At 42.0% G+C, this 21,659-nt stretch overlaps 1 protein-coding gene across 2 annotated transcripts in view; it reads right to left on the bottom strand.

Moving 5' to 3' along the window:
* Window positions 1-21,659, bottom strand: part of LOC122792322 (nuclear receptor coactivator 7-like) — a 1,388,015-nt gene that overhangs the window by 368,499 nt on the left and 997,857 nt on the right. The gene's annotated exons all lie outside the window — the stretch shown is intronic.

Raw genomic sequence — 21,659 nt, 5'->3', positions numbered from 1 at the left:
TCAGAATGTTTAGATTGAAAAGAATTAACTGAAGAGTCAGCCCCCCACCTCATCTGACTGGGACTCTTGTCAGGCTGTAAATCCTTCTTATCATTTTCTGTTAGAAGGCAATGGAGAAACAGGATTCAACACATTATCAAATCCCAGCACATCTTATCTGTCCATAGTTAAGGATACAGAGGAACACAGGGAGATTACTTGGAAAGGGTCCAACCCATAACAGAACATTAGCCTGGGAAGAAGGTACCTTAGTCTGGCAAAGCAGTTTATCTTCATCCAAGCACTCCTGCCCCTACAAATTACAAGAATGGTTCTGCCTTGTCTGGGATTACGAACAACCCTATAGTTGCCAGAAGATGTGGCAATCTCCTGGTCCTTAGTGGTTTCCCCAGGAGCTCTACCAGAAGGACCAGGAAGAAAATAGGAGTGGTCTGAGGAACCAGTTTTGGCCACAGCAGAGTCACCCACCAGTGGACAAAGCAGTGATGGAGCCAGCTGGGTATCTAAAGACTCGTTAACAACTTTTCTTCCTCTTGCTGAAGGTTGAAGCAAGAACCATGTTTAATGACTAAAGGAGCATTATATATCTGGTTTTATATTGCTTCATTGAGTTTTCGGTAACTCGAAATGTATATGGTCAAGACCATATGATCAAATTTCTGGAAAAAAAAAAAAAAAAGACAAAACTACATTTTTGCAGGGGGACAAAACCCTTGCACCCCCACTCCCTGCAAATTATATATACCAAATCCAAGATCACACTGCAGTGGGGAAAAAGGGTAAATTCCCTTTTAAAGCAGTTCTATATAGATTGCGAAACGGGAATTTATCCTTTTCTCCACTGTAGTGTGATCTTGGCCCCCCTGTAAAAACAGATTTTTTTTTTAATTTTATTTTGAGTTTTTGGAAACTCGATCATATGGTCTCAACCCTGTGAATGTCAAGTTTCTGAAAACTCGAAGTAATATGAACCCATACAAAGTTTTCTTCTACAGCAATCCAAGCATATTCCCCTTCATTTTGATTTATATTGTGCCATGTCTATTTTACTCTATTTTTCATTGTTTCCACATAAGAACACTGATCTTTGGGGATCATTTTCAGGTGTAGCTCAGATTTGACAAGCCAGCCAAGTAAATACACACAGCATTTTTTTTAAGCTAGTGGCCTCTTGGCCTTTTTAAGCCTAGCCAGGCAGAATTCCCAAGTGCTACTTGTTCCATTTTATAGCTAGGAAAGAGTTACATTGACAGTTTTGTTGCATATCAGTGTCCTTTGTCCAGCAGCAACATAGCTAACACCCCAGGGATAAGTTTGCAGTTTCCAAACTATTTGTCCAGATTGTGTTTGAACTAGATTAGGGCAATACTTTGCTTTACATGGATGGGAAGTCTGTTCCAGAGCAGTGGCAGTCTGTGTGTGATGTATCAATTTCTCTCAACTGCCCAGATTGTCGCCTCATATTTTTGGAGCGTTCCTCATAAAATTTGTGGTTTTCTGGGAAATCATTGAGGAGTGAAGTCGCTAAATAATGACATATATTTTAATTTAAAATTTCATATCTTTTGGAAAATGCATGCTAACACAAACCTGATATTCTAGAAACTTCCTAAGTTAATGAGCAATATTTAAAATCTGTCCCCGATTTAGGGCCTTTGTCTCCCCATTGTTTTTGACTTTGTCGAGATTTCTTACAATCGCGGTTTGAGAGGTAAGGATGCATCTGTTGTGCAGATGAGTAAACAACGTGACATTTCAGATCAGCCTGGGGTTACCAAGAAACCAAGCACAATAACTTTCCTTACAAATGCAAGTAATTTAATATGTATGCATATTACATGCACATATTTAAATGGGATGACAAGTATAGAAGCTTACTATTTACTTGCAAATACAAACTAGGTGAATAACAATATGTACACGGTTAAAACAGCACAAGTGTGTTACGTGCATGATAATATAACATGACATTACTGTGTGGAACAGTTGAATGAATATAGGAAATGCTGCTACTTACATTTACAACTTATATAGACTGTAGGAAGTGGACAATGGGGGAGTTTTAAAGGAAAGTGGGTAGCAGAAGGAAAAGAAGACAGATCTGAAAGAACTGAAATACATTATTGTGATGGGAAAGGTGATGACAGGTTTGAAAAAAAAAATATGGTGCAGACTTTTATGATAGCATGGGGGATAACATTTTCTGGTATACAGTACAGGGGATACAGAATGTGTCTGAGCTGGAGATGGCGAGTGCCACTTGTCTGGCACTTCAATAGTACACAAACTTTACTGTAATAGTTTCATGATAATCTCCCATGTGATCAGTCTTTGGATGCTGCTGCTGGGGAAGCATTTACATTTAGCATCTTTCAACAGGCATTTTTGAGCTGTGGTCTGACATTTATGAGGCATTTGTGGATTTTAACTGACTTTAGAAGTTTTCTCACATTTGTGTGTGTGTGTGTGTGTGTGTGTGTGTGTGTGTGTGTGTGTGTGTGTGTGTGTGTGTGTGTGTGAGGCTAGCAGAAAAAAACTGGTCTATGTAGTAGTGTCTATTTTAGGGTTTTGTAGATTAGGAGTAGCATGGAGAAGGATCACAGGACATTTGTGAGGGTTCTCAGTATCCCAGTGAAGGAGTTTAGATTGTGTTACTTTTAGTCTAGGGATACTGTTTGCAATGTTGCTTTGTGTTTGATTGGGAATCTCAGCCTTTGCATGAATGGAATAATGTTTTATTTTTCAGGAGACAGTGTTAATGACGCACAATGTTTTTTGGAGGTAGTACAAAGAAACAAATAATTCCTTTTCTAGACATCTACAATTACTGGTAATTCATACTTTAGTCATGGAAGGTCACCTTCCCTACGGTTAGTCTTCTTCTTGGATCTTGAGGAGATTATGTCAGAGTTTTTTTTTTTTTTTTAGCTCAAGAGGAGGACACTAATCACCTTGGTTTTGGTAACTAGAACATGCTGCTGAAAGCCAAAGTGTAGGTTCAAGACAGATGCCATGCTGTCTGCATTGCATGACTGATTCAATTGGTCCACAGTTGTTACAAAGAATGCTCCAGTTTTTAGGGTCTTTGGATAACTTGTAGGCAACTCCAAGTAGAATAGAGTTTAAACGGTTTACTATTAAAAGGTCGAACGGCACTCCTTCGACTGTCGTATAGTCGACAACGGAAGGTCGAAACTGTTAATCGCGAACTCAAAAAAACAATCTAGGAATGGGTTTCAACATGGGTCGAGGTAGGGGAGATGTTTGTAGTTCAGAATAATACGAACACCTACCTCAACCCATGTTAACACCGTTCCTAGATTGATTTTTTTACTTCGACATTCGACATTTACGACCTTCCGTTGTCGACTATAGTACAGTCGAAGGAGTGCCGTTTGACCTTGTAATAGTAAACCGTTTAAACATATGCTTGTGTTCTGCTACCCAGTCTGAAAGTTGTGATAAAGATTGTGATAAATCATGTTTTACATTGGGGAGAGGGCTGCTTGATTAAAATATAATCATATCATGTGCTTGCAAAATGATGAGAATGTAGGAGAGGTCAGCATGCAGTTTGCTAATGAATGATTGAAAGAACAGTATGGGAAAACAGCACTGACCCATGTGGGACTCCATTGATGAGAGGTGCACAGGGAAGAAGTGGAACTGATTTGAACTTTGAACTGTCTACTCCTAAGGAAGTCCTTGCACCAATGCTTGTGAATCAACTAAAAGGAGAGTATGAGTACATGACCAACTAGGTCAAATGGCTTCATCAGGTTAAATAAGCGTGAACCTGCTAATTGGCCCTGTTCATGTGCTGAAGAATATTAACTACCAAGACATACAGGCTGGTCATAGTACTTCTATCAAAGCATCAGAATGGTTTTCGGTTTGGAAGAATTCCATGGGCTTGGATGTATTCAACTATTTGGTTAAATATTAACTTTTCAAACATCCTGTTGAAGGTTGGCAGTAGCCATTAGCATTGAAGAGCATCATAGTTTTAATACTGGTTTACTTACTGTTGCTTTCCAGTCTACAGGTAGGACAACAGTTGTGAGGCAAAGGTTACATGATATTATATGTGCTCTACACAGTATAAGCAGGAGTGTAACCCTTCTTGGCCTATGAGGCATTGGAGGGGATTTGTTCTCTCAGGATTGCAGTACATTTTATTTTTATGATTTGGCAGTAGAAAGGGAGTATCAACTGGGGGTTTAGAGTCATTGTTGCTATTGTTTTGACAGGTTATCTGGTGGGTGGGATGGAAGAGAATTATTTTGAGATAGTCAAACAGGGTTAGAGCTTCTTTTGATGCTGTAACAGTTTTCTCGTTTCAGATATATTTTAATCAACTAAATGAAACTTGCCTTAAATATCTTCCAGAGAAATTTTGGTTGTAAAGTAGCCCTGAAATACTTAGTTGTCTTTCTGCTAGATTTCCAAGCAAAAAGGATCTTTCTTTCTTTCTTGTCAAAGATGAACATCTGCCTCCAGTGTGGCTTCTGTATCCTTTTTGCATGCATCATTTTGTCCACTTCTTGATCCAAGTTTGTATTCCTGGAATCTTTGTTTGTCCTTCAGTATGGTTAATACTAGGCAAGAAATTACTGGGACCAAAGGATGAATAACCATATGTACCTTTAAGTAGACAAACATAAATGTTCTTGCCAAGACAAGTGGCTGAAGTTAAAAATGACAGGACCACTACATAGGTTCATAGGTTCATACTAGGCTATCTGCCCTAGGGCATTTATAAGCCTAGCCAGAGTGTGTGTGGCTTTCACCACCCCTTAGGATGAGAATACTATACCCATTAGTTTGCTGTGCCTCTGTCCAGCAGTGATACAGAGATGATTCCCAGGGTAAACCTACGATCTCCCATCCACTTGTCAAGATTTCTCTTGAACAGACCCAGTGAGGGGCTCTGCCTCACATGGACTGGGATTCTGTTCCATAGTGTAGGGAGTGTCTGGGTGATGAATCTGTCCCTCCAGCACATCCTATTTATATCCGTGTTGAGGTTTAAGTCTATTGCTCTCGTGGCTCTGGTGGATTTGGATTTTTTGAGGTGGAGCATGTCCATTAATTCCGGGTTGGACATGGCCTTGTATGTCAGGCACAGATCACCTCTGAGCAGATGGTATGCGACTGAATAGAGCTGGAGTTTCTTCAGTCGGGCATCGTATGACATATGTTTGAGCCCCTTTATCCTTTTGGTGAGGAACTTTTGGGGTCTTTCCAACTGCTGCAGGTGTCGGGTAAGGTACATTCGAATGGGCGTTGTACTCAATCATTGGTCTGATAAGTGAAGAGTACAGGGTACAATGACCTCTCCTGATCTGGATGTGAATCCCTTCATGATCAGGTGGGTAATGTAGAAGGTCTTCCTAACCACTTTGGCAATGTGAGTGTCAAAAGAGAGGTTACTGTCAACTTGGGTCCCCAGGTTCCTGATAACTTCTTCCGTGTTTAATGGATTACCACCTACGTGGTAATTAGAGGTTACCTTGTTTTTCCCAAAGGGTATGACTATACATTTTTTGGCATTTAGCTTAAGGCCATGGCTCTGGCACCAGTTATCCATTTCTATGAGACCTTTCTGGAGGATGTCTGTGTCTGATGGAGTGTCAATTATGGTGCCCAGTTTGCAGTCATCTGCAAATTTTGTCAGCCACAATCTCCCTATGTTTGCCTGCACTTCAGAAAAATAAATGCTGAAAAAGAGGGGGCCCAGGACTGAGCCCTGTGGGACACCGCTCGTGACATGGTAGGCAAGAATAATTCTGCACATCATACGAAATTCTTACCAATTCAGAAAGATCAGTACACAATGGTGCATATTCAAATGGATAAAGGCAAAAAGATGATGGTATGAAGCAATGCACTGGAAACAGGGATAGACAAACTATATATGTTTTGCCCACAACGTATTATAGAGATTATAGGCACTATTACTTAACCTATTTAATGAGGATTGTGGGATAAAAGCACAGAATATTTTATATTTCACTAGACAATCTCGAAATACTGAAATCTCGTATTTCAGTATTTCGAGACTAAATAGTCAAAAGTGCAGTTACACAAAACTGCACTATCTCGTATGCAGAAATGTTAAATCCGCTGTCGTGATTTTGCGTTTGTGATGTGCGGTGCGGTTTGTGGATTTAGCTAGGGATTCAGGTAAGTGGTGTTTATGTAAGGGTATTGGGTAGGGATTTTAGTGTGTGTGAGTATGTCTAGTGCGGCCTCTGAGTTAGTATATAAAAGTAGGGGTGTGTGTGTGGGGGGGGGGCTGCTCCCCCTGCTTATAGGCAGGGTAGGTGTGTTGGTATGTTATGTTGTGTTTGTGTGTGTTGTTTTGTTTCTTGTAGTGTAGTTAGGTAGGTGTATGTGTGTTTGTGTGGTGGTGTGTGTGTATGGTCGTGATTTTGGTTTTTGGGTGTGTTAATTTTGACTATTCAGTCACGAAATATTGAAATTTGGAATTGCAGTATTTCGAGATTGTCTAGTGAATCTATATATATATATATATATATATATATATATATATATATATATAATTATATATATATATATATATATATATATATATATATATATATATATATATATATATAAATATAAAACATTTTTTTTTTTTGTTTAAAACGGACACAGATCTAGGATGAGTACAGAAGAGAAGCCAGAAATACAGCCATGTGGCAAGATGGGTAAAAAAAATAGCTGTGCATAAGAAGGGAGCTCTTTTAGGTGATAAGAAAGTAGCTCAGAACTGGTATGAGAGAAAAGGGCATCTGATTTAGGGAATGACGTGGAATAAAAAGTAGTATGAGTAGAAACTGAAGAGTTAACAGCGATTGAAGGGTGATTATACGAGAGCAAGGAGGAGAAATAGGAGGATTATTTTCAATCCTTAAGGAAAGTTCCATTACAACAGAGTATAAGTAAGCAGGGCAGAGCAATACAGTATTGGTAGATCATAGGTAAATCAAAGACAGGGCTGGAATGGAGAAAGAAGTTATAATGGCAACTGAGTATAAGAAGAAGTTATAATGGCAACTGAGTGGAACGAATATATACTAGCAAAGTACTGATGTATGACTCATAAGAGTGTAAACATTTTAATACTGTAAAAAGTTTCATTATGGAGAGAAGGTTGGCCCTAATAAGGTAAAGGGGTCAGGTAACCAAGGAATTCGTACAAAATTAGGTAATCGCATTTTTTGTCTTTCTTTTTACATGCAGAAGGAAAGATGCATGCCCACCTATGGCTTCTCAGGCACAAATGTGCTATGATATATACTGCAGATGAGATATGTTTAAAACATGTCTGTTAAAGTGTTTCTAGCATGTTTAAATATTTTGCATATGCTTATTTTTTGCATGCATAGTTTAGATGTTATGTATCTTATGTGGAGATCTCATTTAGTTAAGATGAATAAAAAACATAATTAAAAAAGCTGTAACCCATTTACTACAGACCATTTTCCAAAAGGGTATCCCAGACAATTGCTTTAGTCTATTCCTGCCCTCTATATAGACAATGCTATATCTTCAAATGGTTTCATATATTCTCCTGAAAAATTCAGGACATGACAATGTAATAATTACCAGTAAAAAAAAAAAAGTCCTTAGATTTACTTCTTTCTGAAACGTGAAAGGGAAAGCAGAGAATTAAAATGTAATATGTGCTAAAAAGTAGAAAATATCAGTTTTACTATTTTTAGACTTACAATCGCCATAAACTATACAAGAAATTCAACAGCTGCATTTTTGCTATAAACTGCTTTCCTGTTTTTACCGTTCATTTTGTATAATGACCATTCTAAAATGAATTTGTTCTGATGACAAATGTCACTCTCTCCACATTCTCATGTACATGCATGAACTAAGAGATAAGGTCAAGAAAAATCATATAAATTTGTACCAGAATAAGTAAAATAGGTATGTTTGCCATGAAATTTAAAATAATAGAAAACGTTACATCTGAAGTAAGAGAATTCATTTGTCAGCAACCTGTGGGTATGGATCCGATATCGGATCTGAACCGGCATGGTTTATCCAGCTATGGATCCGAGCTCCTAGCTCCTCCCCTCACCCATAATGCCCTGCTCTCCCTACATGACCCCAGATCTAATTTGCCGCGCATGGTGAAGGCTGGGTCGTCAGAGCTCCTTAAGCTACGTTGTTATATTCTTATTAGAGAGTTTTAAAATTTGTTAAAACTTTAAATTTGTGTGAATGTTATAGGTTTCCCTTCTGTTTTGGGTTAATTTAATATATTTGTACCCTCCCCTCGCTGGTTCGTAGTTGGTGTGTGTGTGTGTGTGTTTTTTTGGGGCCTTTGTGTGAGTGTTTAGTTTATTTTATTATTACTATTTTTAAAAAAAAAAAAAAAAAAAAAATAGTGATGTCTGAGGCCCCAAAGGCTATTTTTTTTTTTCTCTGCGTAGGGCATTGAAGGAGCGGAGGTCGAAGCTGGTCTTGGCGGGACTCTTGCCCCCAGACTCGGCTTCGGCCCCCGCCCCCTTGGTGGTCACTGCTTCGGCAGTCCCTGCCTTGCCTGCTCCCCCTCCTCCACCCGGGATTCAAACTCCCGCCAAAGGGTCGGAGGAGAGGGAAGCCAGGAAAAAGGACCGGAGAGAGAAGCACCACAAGAGGCAGGCCGATACCTCCGTTTCGGCCCCGCCGGCTAAGCGGGCTTCTCCTCCGGCCTCTCTGGCTGCTGGTTCTCCCCCTCCTCGGCTCCGGTCCCCGTGCTTTTTACCGGAGCTTGAGGATGAGGAGACCCGACCTCCTTCGAGGCTATCGAGGCAGCACTCAAGGCCTACCTCGGTAGCCTCGTCGAGGTCTACTTACAGCCTCTCCGATGCTGATCTGGACCAGATGATGCAAAGGTTCATCCAGGCCCAGATGCAGATGGGAGTGCTCCTGCCTCCCCCCCCCCTGGGGGGAACTCGACCCCCTTTTTTAAGCCCATTGCTCCTTTTCCGACCCGCTACACGGGTTCGGAGTGCCCAGAGCCGGGCAGCCTCGGAGCCGCGGGTGGGTCGGCACCGACAGTACTGGGTACTTCGGATCCGACCCTGCCCTCGAGTCTGTCGGATCCGACCTCTCGGAGCCTTGGCCCGAGCTTCGGATCCGAGGGACTCAGTGTGCCTTCGGCGACGTCCCTGTCGGAGCACACTGGTCCCTCGCATCAGAGGGGCTCGGCGCCGGCTCCGATCTGCTCATCGGTTCCGAGGGGAAGCCGACTTTCGGATCCTATTATCGAGGCTGGCTCCCCCTCGGCTTTTGATGTAGTGGAGAGGGCTCTGTTGAGGGCATCCGGACCCCTGGCCCTTGCTTCGGCTCCGTCCCGCACTCCATCTGCTCTGGGCCAGGCTTCCATCACCCGGCCATTGGGACAGCCCACTTCATTGCCCCAAGCAGTTCCTGCGGTTCTGGACATTGCTGGTGAGGGCTCCTCGGACAGCCCCCCCAAGGAAGTACCTCACAAGCATTCATGTAAGAGGAGGCACATAGACTCCCCCGAGTCTTTGACTGAAGACACTGACTTGGAGGAAGGGGAAGGCTCCCCAAGATCACCCCCTGAGGATGTCTCCTTCGGAGACATCATGGAAATGTTACAGATTAGAGGTGGGTGGTCTGCCCCAAAGTCTTCCTCGGACGAGTCAGTGTTCTTGGAGGCATTTGAAGCGGGCCCGTCTACCTCTTGGGTGTCCCCTCCTGCCGACCCCCTGGTGGACCTTATTACCACCAGGGCGTGGAAGGAACCAGACACCGTGGAGCCAATCCCTAAGAGGCCCGACAGGATCCTTAGCCCCCCTGCTGACTGTGCCCACTGGAGCAAGGGACCCCCGGTAGATGCCATGTTGTCGGCAGCAGCCACTAAGAGGGAACTCACCCAGGAGAGTCCCTCAGTCCATCCCCCGAGCAAGGAGTCTCGGATGATGGACCATTTGGGGAAGCAAATGTTTAGTTCAGCGACCTTCTCAGTGAGGGCGCTCAACTATTTGGCACACGTCATTAGGATGCAGCGCGATCTTATCAAGGAATACACTGCATCCTCCCCAGAGTCCATTTCGGAGGAGGACAAACTTATGCACTCCACCCGTATGGCCACTCTTCGTTCTGTGACTAACACCTCTATGCGGTTACTTTCCCACGCTACCAAGGGAGCAGCTAGAGCTGCGGGAGCGGGCCTAGTCACAAGACGGCAGGCCTGGCTCTGCCACTGTGATTTTATGAAGCCCTTCAAGGCATCATTCGCGAACGCCTCCTTCGACGGTTCTGCCATTTTTGGCAAGACGGTTCGCGATACTTTGGCTCAGAGCGAGAAGGACGGGAAGACGCTGTCTGCCGGAGTCCGCTTCTCTGTGCCCCAGAGGTCCTACTCTAGGAACCAAAAGGGCCAGAAGAAGATGTGGTTCCGGAAGTTGCAGCATTCCCAACCCGCTCCGGACAGCCAGTCCTTCCGTGGCAGAGGAGGACAGGGAGGATGCCGCCCTAGGGGCAGAGGGGCTCCCAGGAACTTTGAGTCCAGGGAACCTTTCTCTGAATGGCCCACGCAGCAACCCTGAGGGGTTTCCCAACTGCTCCACTCTGGAGGCAGTCGGGGGACGTTTCTCGGAGCACCTTGCGGCATAGGAGTCCATTACATCGGACTGCTGGGTACTTCGGATTATATCCAGAGGTTACAAGATCCCCTTTCTGCATGTCCCAAAGTTAAAAATCCTCCCCGATGTTCCACCCAATCAGAGGGAGGCCGCTTCAGCAGAAATTGGCCATCTGCTGAGAAAAAGAGCCATCCAGCCCGTCCCCCCAGACCAGATCGGATCAGGGTTCTACTCCAGGTTCTTTTTAGTGCCAAAAAAGACGGGGGACCTAAGACCCATTCTAGACCTGTCCCTGTTGAACCTATCAGTTCCCAAAGAGAAGTTCCGGATGGTCACTTTGCAGTCCATCCTCCCCCTTCTAGGGGAGAATCACTGGATGTGCTCTATAGACCTCAAGGACGTGTACTACCACATTCGGATGGACAGATGATCCAGGAGGTTTCTTCGCTTCCGGCTGGGAGCCAGTCACTACCAGTTCAGGGTCCTTCCCTTTGGTCTCACCACAGCCCCCAGGGTGTTCACCAAAGTGTTAGCAGTGGTTGCGGCCCACCTGAGGCTTCAGGGGTGCAGGTCTTTCCGTACCTAGACGACTGGCTTCTCACCGCCCCAACAAGGCATCTACTCTCTTTGGTAAGAGACTCCTTCCTTCGCCTAGCCCCCAGGCTAGGCATCACGGTAAACATAGAGAAGTCCAACCTGGTCCCTACTCAAACAATAGAATTTATAGGAGCCAGGTTAGACACGAGAAATTTAAGAGCCTTTCTCACATCCGACAGGGTTCAGAATCTGCGACTCCAGATGCGGGCCATCCTTCACTCCAGCTCAACACCTGCGGAATTTATCCTGAGGGCGCTAGGGTCTATGGCGGCAGCGATTACTCTTCTTCCGCACGCCCGCTTGAACATGTGGGTGCTTCAATGGACACTTCAGGTGCAATGGTCATTTCTCTCCCTCCCCCTGTATCATCCCATAGCAATCAGCAAGGCTTGCAAGCGGTCTCTCTTGTGGTGGCTCCATTCTCCGGACCTCCACAGGGGCCGCCCCTTTTGTGCATCTCCCCCTCTCGCCACGGTGACCACGGATGCTTCCCGCCTCGGGTAGGGGGGGTATTTTGCGGGCCGGTTGGTCCAAGGCATGTGGAGCGATTCAGAGACCTCCCTGCATATAAATGTTCTGGAAATGAGGGCGGTGCTCTTGGCATTGCAAGCACTTCAGGCCCTCCTTCCCCTGGGAACAATTGCGATTCAATCAGACAACATGTCGGTGGTCTGGTGCATCAACAAACAGGGGGGAATCAGGTCTTACCCTTTATGTCGAGAAGCCATGAGAGTGTGGGAATGGGCGATCTCCACCAACTGCTTTCTCATAGCAACGCATATTCCGGGTCGGACCAACATCCTAGCGGACAAGCTCAGTCGCACCATTCTCTCCCCGTACGAGTGGTCTCTCAATTCTCAAGTAGTGAAACGTATCTTCGCACAGTAGGGGACTCCCTGTTGCGATCTCTTTGCTTCTCCTTTAAATGCCAAGTGCGACAGTTTTTTTGCTCTAGTCCCCCCTCCAGGGGATTCTCCGAGAGATGCTCTGGTGCATGCTTGGCCTCCCGGTCTTCTTTACGCATACCCCCCCATCTCTGATGCTACAAGTACTTCAGAAAGCCTCTCGGTTGGGGTGCAGAATGATCCTCATTGCCCCGTTCTGGCCTCGACAGATCTGGTTCCCTTATCTAAGGTCTCACTCAGTGAATCCACCTTGGATTCTAGATCCCATTCCGGATCTGATATCACACCCGTTGAACCTGCCGACTCCGAACCTGGACAACCTGAAGTTGACTGCTTGGCTGCTCCAGTTCCACTCCTAATCAGGACTCCCGGTATCTCGTCCCCAGTTAAGGCCATTCTGGTAGCGGCCCACAAGCCCTCTACAAGAAAAATTTACCGCAGTAAATGGAAGCGTTTTTCCATTTGGGCGGAGCGGCAAGGCCTAGATCCTTTCACGGTTCCCCTTCCTTTGGTTCTAGATTTCCTTACTACTCTCTTTAATGATGGCGCCAGTAGTTCCACGGTCAAAGTTCAGCTGGCGGCCATATCTCATTACCATGTTGGACACGATTCAGGGTCTCTAATGTCGGCTATGTTATGCAAAACCTTCCTAAAAGGCACCTTTTTGCTCAGACCCCCTGTCAAAGAAACGGTTCCCCCGTGGGATCTTTCCTTGGTACTTCAGGCCTTGACCGCTCCTCCCTTCGAACCTGCGGCCACAGTCGATCTTAAATACTTGTCCTTTAAGACTGCTTTTTTGGTAGCCATTATTTCGGCTAAGAGAGTTTCTGAGCTTCAGGCCCTGTCCATGAAACCGCCTTATTTGATTTTTCATCCGGACTGGGTGTACCTCAGGATCAATCCCTCCTTTCTTCCTAAAGTAGCTTCGGAAGCTAACATTAATCAGTCCATCAACCTCCCTGTTTTCTTCCCTAAGTATCAAAACAAAGGTGAATACAAGCTGCATTCCTTGGATGTTCACAGGCAGCTTCGTTTTTACCTTCATAGGACAGCTGGTCATAGGCAATCAGACCAGTTGTTCATTTCCTTTGCCAAATTCAATCTGGGTAAACCAATTTCCAAAGTTTCTTTGTCACGCTGGATTTCTCAGTGTATTCTGTTGGCGTACCAAGCCTCTGGGAGGCCCGCACTGGAGGGAGTCCATGCTCATTCGACCCGGTCTGTCTCTTCTTCAGCGGCCTTTAAGTCTAGGATTCCTCTGGATGACATTTGTTCAGCAGCCACTTGGGCTTCATCTCATACCTTTATTACTCATTACAAGCTGGACGTCACTTCTAGAGGTAGAGCATCCTTTGGCTCCGCGGTGCTCCGGAATTTCCTTCCATGATGGCCACCCAAGATTCAGGTAGCTGGGGACTCTGTCCCACAGGTTGCTGACAAATGAATTCTCCTACTTCAGATTTAGAAGTTATGTACTTACCATAACGTTCCATCTGAGTAGTTGGATTAATTTGTCTGCAACCATCCCACCATCCTATCCCCCTGGCCTTGTCAGTTTCCTGCATAGGGTGTGTTACCCTTTGGTTAGGGTAGTTGGTGCAGGGCAAACTCGATCTGAGGTCAAGTAGGGAGAGCAGGGCATTATGGGTGAGGGGAGGAGCTAGGAGCTCGGATCCATAGCTGGATAAACCATGCCAGATCGGATCCATACCCACAGGTTGCAGACAAATGAATCCACCTACTCAGATGGAACATTATGGTAAGTACATAACTTCTAATTTTCCTGAAAAAACAGTATTTTTAGTTTGAGTTTCAAAATAACACTCCAATGATTGATTTTATATATCAACCTCTACAGTTTCTCAAAAGTCATCCAATCAAACACTACACTAGGAAATGCAAAAATCAAAGAGAGCCTCCTAGACTGGATCTTAATAAATAAGACCAATACCTCTTACCAAGCAAGCATCCTCCCGGACTCCCTTAGCAACCATCAACCCACCTTCCTACTAAAATTCAAATCCCAGGCCAACTCTACCCCCATATTACAAAACCCATAACACAAAAAACTTTTGACCCCAACAAGTTCAAACTCGAGCTTAACCACCATAACTGGAACATACTAAAAGTACTAAAAAACAGCAGTAAGATGAAGCAATAACAGGCTATCATAAAACCAGCAAATAGTTTATTCAGGAAATAGGCAAAGGCATGAAAGTGCTTTTGCAGTCTCAAAACTGCTTCAACAGATGCATAAAATCTATCTACATCAGTAACCATTTAAATAAGATCACATGATACACCAATAAAATTCTTAAAGAGATAACATATATATGCAGTAACAAAAGGGAGTTGAAAGTTCCCTTATCACTGAAACAGTGGACGTCCTTTCAACCTAGGTTTTTAATGGTACTTTATCACGGAGCCCTGATCCCATGTCTGCTCTTAGCCTAATAATCCATTTACTTTCTAAGCACTTTGTTTCATTTCTAATATCACCTCCCTTTAATATCACCTCCCTTTAAACTCTCCTGTACCGTATCCATGACTTGAAACCTGAACTTCTGCTCTGAAGAAGTCTCTATCACATTTATAGCTAGTGCATTCCTATTCATAGCATTTCTTTTATCACTCAAGTGCTCTCGTATATGTTCTTTCAGCCTCCTATCTATTTTATCTAAATAATATTTACTGCAGGCATTACATATCACTAGGTAAACCACATGAATGCTATTGCAGGTTGCCTCCACAAAAAACTTATATACACTATTCTGATCTGGATGTAAAAATTCACCTGCCTGCTCTATATAATTGCAGTTACTGCAGTTACAGCAAGGCCTAGTGTTATTTCTGCTCAGTTCATGACATTGTTTCTTTCTTTCATACCCCATAAGATGCCTTGTGTAACATACCAGCTGCCCTAGTGATTTATTTTTCATATATACTATACTAGGACATTCGCCTATTATTGCTTTTAATTCTATATTAGCGGTCATGACACTCCAGTGCTTCCAAATAATATCAACTATACCCTTCGAATCCTTAGAATATGTTACTGGTACCCTGCATTTAGATTCATGTAGCTTATTCACATATGTAGGTGGATCCGTTTAAAAATAGGGCCTACCTTCATTCCTCCTCCTTTCTACTACATCAATACGCTTCTCAGACTCTTTCTTTCTATAACCCCTAGCTACAAATCTTTCTTCCAAGTCTATCATTCCATTCCTAAAATTCTCTTCACTAGCATTGGCTCTCGATGTTCTTATAACTTGCCCCTTAACCAAATGTCTGGTCTGCTTTTTTGTTGTTTGATTTTGTGAGGTTTAAGTATTTGAGCTTGACCTTGTAAAATTTGAGCTTTGGGCTTTTGAGCTCAGGAAGTAGAAGTACAGGTGTGTGTGTGTGTGTGTGTGTGTGTGTGTGTGTGTGTGTGTGTGTGTGTGTGTGTGTGGTTGCAATTAGGAAGACTTCTTTTTTTGTGCTGTAAAAATGTAAACACCCATGTGAGCAAATGCTTTTCCTAATGGGATTTGGCCCTAAAAAAGGTAAAAGGGGTAGGATAGGAGGCTGGCTCTAATAAATTAAGACAAGGGCACAGTGGAGTAAGGGAATCTGTCCTTACTCCACTGCTGTGGGGTCTCGGACTTGGTATGTATAATTAGCAGGGGATGTGGTAGGACAGCTCCAAATTAAAAGTAAAAATGTTTCTTTTTTTTAGCATTTACTCTAAACCAATGTCTGTTTAGGGGGTTGTTCATATGAGTGTTCGCTGATTCATGGGACACTCATAAAAAAAATATATATACACACACACATACATGCCCACAACCTGGATGGACGTCATAATAATGGACCAAGTAAGGAACCTTTTCACACTGTGTTAAGTGACTTGTTCAAAGGATACAGAACAATGAGTCACATCACTGAGGTACAAAATAGTATAATGTCTCTTAAGTGACCAGACATGACATACAGAATTAGATGTGCCACAGAATGTCCTTTCTGGCTTTGGCAGATATACATTGCTCGAAGTTCAACTGCAGTCCACTAGTTCCAAGCTCTTTAATGACTATATCAGTTGTTATGCCTTGACAACTTATTTTGTGATCATAAGTTATGTTACATCAAGTCTCATAAAGCTACATTTACTGACTTTAAAGGTGAGGTAATTACTAGCAAATGGTTTGTTTTTTTGCAGACATTTTAGGAGAGCTTTGGCATCTTTTATTGTAGGAACTGTACCTGGCTTGTAACCATCAACATATTTATGTAACCATACCCCCTTTCCCACTAATATCCAAGAACTGTTCAAAAAGAAGTGGAGCTAATATAGAGCCCAATGAGACACCACTAGTAACACCCATTAGGATGGACTGTTAAGCTCTCTGCGTGACTTGCACCATTTTGCTTAGCTAGTGTTTTATTCCCTGAATTACTGAAATAAATGAATATTTGGCAAATAAAAAGCATTAATGTGGCAAAGCACAGAATGTCTCAACAAGAAAAAGATATGCAGCATGTGCTAGTCAAGCCATCATGAAGTGCTAATGTCTCTTCAAAGGATGCCACAATGTTCAAAAGGCAAGATACTGTCTCAACAAACTGTGTTCTATATCGAAACAGAAGAGCGGCCTTAGTCAAGCCATCATGAAGTGCTAATGTCTCTTCAAAGGATGCCACAATGTTCAAAAGGCAAGATACTGTCTCAACAAACTGTGTTCTATATCGAAACAGAAGAGCGCCTTAACTGTCTCAACAAACTGTGTTCTATATCGAAAACAGAAAGCTGCCCCTTAGTCAAGCCCATCATGAAGTGCTAATGTCTCTTCAAAGGATGCCACAATGTTCAAAAGGCAAGATACTGTCTCAACAAACTGTGTTCTATATCGAAACAGAAGAGCGGCCTTAGTCAAGCCCATCATGAAGTGCTAATGTCTCTTCAAAGGATGCCACAATGTTCAAAAGGCAAGATACTGTCTCAACAAACTATGTTCTATATCGAAACAGAAGAGCGGCCTTTCTGTGTAATTTTTGGAAAGGCTCTAGCACAACTCCCTATGTTATTTTGCAAATAACAGTGATGAAGCTGATGGGTCTGGAAATGCTTGGGCTGCTGAGACTCCTCCCTCTTTGTGAAACTGTACCACCTACAGGCTACTGCATAGCTCACAGGTATGATGACATGCTAATATTATCCTTAATATGAAAGACTGGGTTTATTTAGGGGTCCTTGACTCTGTATATGAAACCATCAGGTATGTTGCCTGGTGTCATGAAGCAAAGTTTTTTTTTTAAGTTTGCTTGTGACAACAGCAGTCACACCTGTGGTTATTTAAGGGATATATCCTCATGTGCCTCTCTAGTTCTTGGACAAACACCTTTGCTGTGAAATTTTCAAAAATTTTCAGCAAGTACATTGTGTTTATCGACAACATACAACCGTCACCATTTTTCTTTTTAATTCCCCGATATAATTAAAGAATATTATTGCCTTTGAAATGAAAGAGTTTTTGTAGTTAGATATGCAAGATTATATAGGGAAACTAAATGGCTTTTGTGCTTTATTTAATCCAGATTCTTTTTATAACTAGGGTATGCAAGACTTGTCTGGTGGTTCCTTTACCTGCATTCGTTTGGTCCATTCATTCTGTGGGGACAAGCATATGGCATTCCTAGGCTGGGCAAAAGCCCTACAGCCCACTCCTTCCTGTCTGAGTAGCTCAGCTGGACCATACATTCATTGTGAAATGGAAAACGTCTGATGGTATGGAGTGGGCTAACTTGCTGGCCCTGCAGAGATGACTATCCTCTCCATGCTTCATTGTGTGCTGCGTGATGTAGGGCGCATGCCTCCCCACTCTCTCTCCCCACTATGTTCATATGCACAATGACAGCCCATGCTCATAGTCTTGTGCTTCATGGGTGCTAGATGTCACCCAAGTAGTGAGCCAGATCCACCTCCCTCCCACCAAGATGGGTGAGCCAGCTAAAGTGCTCACTTCCATCTTTCTCAGCCAGCTTTGTCAGGCACGCAATTCACCGACTGAACTCAAAGTCTTCCGAGCTGTAGTCATGTCTTTATCACCATAGCTAGATGGCTAAAGTAATTTTTGAAAGTTAGGTAGTATTTTTTTTTTATGTATATCGTAAAGTTTTGTGATCCCGTTAAATGAGTTTTTTGTTGAGTTTTACCCAGACGTATCGTACTGTTATCCGGTTCATGAATGTAGAAGCTAATAACACTACAGTAGTAACTGGCAGTACCTGAATAGACTTATATGAGCCAAGGAAAATAGTATCCCAGTTTGTTTTTTGATAAATGTTAATCACTGCATGACTTTCTCCTTTGATGAAGTCAGGGAAGAAGGATTCATTTGCAACCAAATCTGATTTAAAGATGGAGGTCATGATCACTGTTAAAACTACAGTGGGTATAAAGCATGGGCAGGGAGCAGAAAAGTGCCAGGTTTTGTCAGCATGACATTTAATAAATTGTCATTCCTAGCTGGAGTTCATACCATTTCTTCCACAATGTTTTAATTACTGTAATCAGTTAATTTATTTCTTATTGTTGCTCAGATTGCACACTCAGTGCTTGGGTAGTTAAAACCCAGACATAAGGAATGTGTTTTCATTAATGATTACATCACAAAGTTTATTCATGAAGTCCCCATACTCTTTAGGAAGACATGTATGGTGTAGATTACTGTAATATTATGGGCAGTATCACTGATCTTAATTACTGGATAAGCAATTGAAGTCCAAATTTTCTTTTTGGCTTCAGGATTTTAGCTGTTCATTTACAAGTATTTGCTCTATATAGAATAAGAATGTACCTTGTGGTTTCAAAGCCAAGACGGACACAAATTATCTTTAGTGGTAGTATTATACTGTGGATCCAATTCCTTATTACATGCCTTTGGTATGCAGTTCTTAAAATAAATTAATTATTTGGCAATTTTCGGATCAGTTAAGTTATCAGATGACTTTGGTGTGAGGGTCTGCAGTAATGAGCAGCTGTTTTGTAATATGCCACAATTGAGTATAAAATACTGTAACGTACTGTTTTAGGCAACCCTGAAGAATTTTAATATGTAGCTGATGAAGTTCATTTTATTTAGTGGCTATACAAAACAGCGTTTTTACTTGTGTGATGCTGTTGCATTTTTGCTTTTGAGGTCAGCTTTCCAGTAAAGCCGTTGGTATCCAATTCCAACATGGTACACAACAGAGCAGTTTACGTTGAGAAGAGATAGCAGAGTAATATAAAAGTTTGCTCAAGTTTTCATTTATACCAGCTACTGTTATAATAGTGGATGTTCAGTAGTAGTTCAGGAAGGGTATTTTTTTTGTTGTTGTTGATTGAACCTCGTTGAGGGGTTAAGGGTGGCACATGACTCCCCATGTTGTAAAAAATGGTGAGATATTATGGACACAGTCCTGGCAGGATACCAGCAGCAGTAATGCAATGTAATATGGTTCAGTAATTAAAATGCATTTGTAATATGCTAGAGACGGTACCATTCTTTGGGGTAAGTGAAAACATTTTGTGAAACCAAATAACTTATGGATATCATCAGTGTTGGTAAGGTTATTATGGAGAAGTAACATCTAGTTTAGGTTCTTTGAAGATGGTATGAAAACAAAGACATCCCCAGTTGTGAGTTGGGATGCTTCGGTGGAAATGTAGATGCATACAATACAGCTGTGATTGTTGGCACAGAATCTAAATGTCACTGCAGCTGCTACACATTCTTTGACTGTAGAGGCTGCTTAGTGAGAAGGAAGTCACAAAAGTGTTGCTTTTTGTATATGTACTTGCCACTTTGATCAGCCCTGTCAACTAGGAAGCTAGAAAATCCTGTTAGTAGGACTCCATTAGAGTACCAGTCAGGTTTCAAACTGCAAAGTGAAGTTAATAGAAGAAGGAAGAAACCAAGGCTAACTCTGTACTGTAGAAGTCACTGAAGAAGCAAGTAAATAAGCCTAAAAAATAAACGGAAATACTGCCCAAAAAGACTTGTAACCAAACAAACAAGCAGTATTCACGACTTAATCCAAACCAGCTTAAGCAAATTAAACAGTTTTATTGCACGAACCACAAAGACACTTGTATTCCATAAACGCCTTAAACAAACAATCACTTGCATGATGAGATCTGTTTGTAGTATAAAATAAAAGGTTTTAGGATATGCTGGTCATCTGATGAAGTCATTTAATGACGAAAACGCAAGTGATTGTTTGTTTAAGGCATTTATGGAATACAAGTGTCTTTGTGGTTCGTGCAATAAAACTGTTTAATTTGCTTAAGCAAGTAAATAAGCCTGCTACAGGGAGCACTCGGATGGAGCCCTGGTTATGGTCCAGACAATACAAGCTTGACTACTGAAGCCTCATGGGAAGGGAAGTGTAGTGGTTCATACTTGCTCATTTACTCCCTAGCAGGAAGAGAAAGAAAAGGGCATGAATGGGAGGACAGAACAAAAGATGGTCTCTTACCCTGTTACTTAAAGGTGGAGGGCAGGCAAGACAAATTTACTTACAAGAAGATATCAAATATAAAATCTTTGGTAGAGTCAGACAACAGGAAACTTAATATGACAGCCAGAGTAGTTAGTAAAAAAAAGGGCACTTACGCTTGTAAAAATTGCAAGCAGTGTAGATACATCAGCAATAGTTCTTTTGTAACTTTAAAACATATTAATTATACTATATGGGCTAAAGATTATTATAATTGTAATACACAATATATTGTTTACATAGCTTGTTGTGCATTGTGACCATTATTATATTGGAAAAACTGTTAGGACATTAAAATGTAGAGTTTATGAGCATAATTTGGCCATTAAAAACAAAGACAAAAATAATTCTTTGGCCAAGCATGCTCTAATTTGTAATAACTTTAAGAAATTTGAATTTTTGTAGTTGAAAAGATCAATGAAATTATTTTTGGTGGCGATTTAAATAATGCATTAGAATGTAAAGAAACGTTATGGCAGTTATTTTTAGGGGCTGATAAATATCCAGGACTCAATGAGTCTATAAATTTAAAATGTTTTTTACTGAACAAATAGTTAGTACATTTTATAATAATTTAAACTATATAATAGTTTTTTTTATACATATGTATATTTGAAGTGGATTTGATGTCATTTCCTGTTGATTAGATATAAAAGGAAGAATGAGTGAGTGGAACTGTTTTTCTGAGGAAGTTCACGTAATAAATAAGTGAATGAAAGCACTAATATCGACTTGTTTGCTTTTTGGTCTTTGGACAAACTTGAACACGATTTTTAAGACTGTAGACCACTTACAAAAATGGAACTCTGACTTTACTTTGAGGTACTAGCTGACTGCATAAATAAAGTACATTTATGCAAACTTTTTCAAAAGATGTAAAATCAAGAGACGTTTGACTGTGCTGCTTTTGGGATCAGATTATACTAGTCCATCTGTACAGTTAAAGCCCTACTTGGATATTAATAATAAATTCAAATTCTGCCATACACATTTCTCATGATACTTTCAT

Source organism: Protopterus annectens, chromosome 1.part2 (assembly GCF_019279795.1).
Source record: "Protopterus annectens isolate FY-2018-M chromosome 1.part2, PAN1.0, whole genome shotgun sequence".
Lineage (NCBI taxonomy): Eukaryota > Metazoa > Chordata > Ceratodontiformes > Protopteridae > Protopterus > Protopterus annectens.
Note: the sequence above shows the minus strand (reverse complement) of the source record. Positions and strands in the feature narration are given on the sequence as shown.